Below are 2525 nucleotides of genomic sequence, written 5' to 3' on the forward strand. Positions count from 1 at the left end.
CATGACTACTAGCTAAGAGTTTAGCATTTACAGTCAACAAAGAGGAATCTAAAGGCAAGCCTGGTGATCTGCTTCCCAAAGGTCACAGCCTTGAAAATCCTAAAGCACAGTTCTACTCTGCACGTGTGGGTTCATCCAGAGTTGGAGTTGACTTGGTGACAGCTGACAGCATCAGTATTGTTATGTGATTCCATGCAGTGTTATTTGTATATACTAATATCATGTACATGAACGGGATATAATTCAACCTTCCACAAAGGTTACTCTTCCTTCAATTTCTACTTGGTATAGTATTTCACATTTTGGATTGTAGATGGCAGCTGAAGGTATCTGCTCAACGTGTATCTCATTTACTGATAATTCCTCCTACTCTCTCCACATTAATCTATGATGGTGTATTATGGAGGCTGAGCCGATTCAACAACAAAAAAGCACTTAAAAAAAAGTCAGTTTTACCCTCCAGTGAGAACTGAGTTGAGAGTCAATAATCCAAAACCAGGTCTTTGAGTATTTCAAAAACCAGTAATCCCTTGGGCAGAGATTTTATTTGTGGACATCTTTTGCCTTGTGATAGAAAGCCAGTCTACTGAGAGGAAGGAAGGGATGAAAGAGACAAAAGGGGGTGAGAGGAAACTATCACAAGCTATGCAAGAATCAGAGAAAGGAAGGTTATATTACCTAGTTCTAAACCCCACAATAGCCAGAAAAGTAAAAATAGTGTAATTACTCAGGTAGATACATACTTTTATATGTATGATCTAAAAGAATTCCTATACTCACATTATAAGTATATTAAAATATTAGTAATTGATTGAAATATTCACATATAGAAAAATGGAAGAGAATTTTAGAAAAATGAACTTCATTTAATTCCTTTTCGAAAATTCAGTACCTTTAGGACTCATTTTGACATTAAACACAGTGATTGTTTTATATACTAATGACATGCTAGTGGATTCTACAAACTTTAAAAAAAATAGTAATGATACAAATTCTCCATTATCTCTTTCAGAAAGCAAGAGCAGAGGAAATATTTCCTAATTCTTTTTGTGAAGCCAGCAGTATCCTAATATCAAATCCAGGAGTCCTAGTGGGAGAGTGGATTATCACTAAGCTGCAACAGCAAGATCAGTGTCTGAAACCACCAGCCACTGCCTGGGAGAAAGATGAGGCTTCTGCTCCATCGACAGTAAAAGTCTTGGAAACTCACGGGGACAGTTATACTCTGTTCTATAGGGTCTCTATGAGTCAGAATAGATTCGAAGGCAGTGAGTAATATCAAAAGCAGATACAAATATATAAAAATATTACCCATGACAAAAAATGCAAAAATCTTCAAAAAGTACTAAGTAAATACATCCAACAATGAATGACAAGTATAATATATTACAACTAATTGGAATTCATTCCAGCAATGAATTCAAAATTTGAAAATCAGTTTATGTAAAATCCTACATCAACTAGCTAAAAAAAATGAACTACAAGGAAAGTATACATCAACTCAAGAAAAAAAACCATAAAGTCAAATCACAATAAGCATTTGATAGCATTCAAAAGTATTACTTATATTTGAATTACACACACACACACACATGCACACGCACACAAGTTGACAAAAGTTTAAAAAGTGGACTTGATAGAGTACATCTATGAAACTTACCATGAGGGTCGTGTTTAATGGTGAAAATTAGACATTTTTTCCCTTTAGATTAATAACCGGGAAAGAATATCCTCTCCAACACTGTTATTTAAATGCAAGTCCTAACAATCACAATAATGCAAAATTTTAAAATGAAGAACATACAGTTTGGGAAGTAAGAAATAAAGCTGTCATTGTTCACAGAAGACATCACTGTCTATGTAGAAAACCCAAAGAAACAGCCACAAACAGAAAAACACTAAAACTGATAAGGAGAGCAAAATGATAGCTTGATAAATAAAGACAAAATCACCAATAAATTTTCACATAACAATAATGAAAAGTAACATATCAAAATGAAATTCTGCAGCCATGGCAATAATAGATCAAAATGCAAACAAAATCAAGTCTAAAAGCAACATAATAACGGTGAGAGAAATGGAAGGATCAAATACACAGATATTCTCTGTTCATGAATTGGAAGGATGAATAATGCTGAGTAATGTAAAACCTTCCCAACTAGTTCCACATATTTAATGCAATTCCGATCAAGATCTAAGCCAGTTTATAGCTATTGAAGAAAATGACGGATGAAGTTGATACTTAACCTTTGTGGTATTCTTCCAAAAACCAAGCAATCAAAATTAAAATAATTTTAAACTCCATAACTCCAATCTCCTCATGAGACAAGCATCAGACAAATACCAAGTGAGAGACATTTTACAAAATAGTTAGCCGACACATGTCAACACTTGCATGGACATCAAACAAGGACAAATAGCAGGGTACCTGTCACAGCCACAGGAATTCAAGGAAGTCTGACAAATAAATGCAGGATTCTGGATAGAGATGAAAATAGGCATCTAAGTGAAAGGTTTATGGGAAA

The 2525-nt window shown here is 34.3% G+C and overlaps 1 protein-coding gene across 1 annotated transcript in view; it reads right to left on the reverse strand.

Annotated features, from left to right (window-relative positions):
- Positions 1 to 2525, reverse strand: part of LOC101645266 (olfactory receptor 7A5-like) — a 7460-nt gene that overhangs the window by 2048 nt on the left and 2887 nt on the right. The gene's annotated exons all lie outside the window — the stretch shown is intronic.

The sequence above is a fragment of the Echinops telfairi genome, unplaced genomic scaffold, assembly GCF_000313985.2.
Source record: "Echinops telfairi isolate 266 unplaced genomic scaffold, ASM31398v2 ScPeMD7_30;HRSCAF=105, whole genome shotgun sequence".
NCBI classification, from domain to species: domain Eukaryota; kingdom Metazoa; phylum Chordata; class Mammalia; order Afrosoricida; family Tenrecidae; genus Echinops; species Echinops telfairi.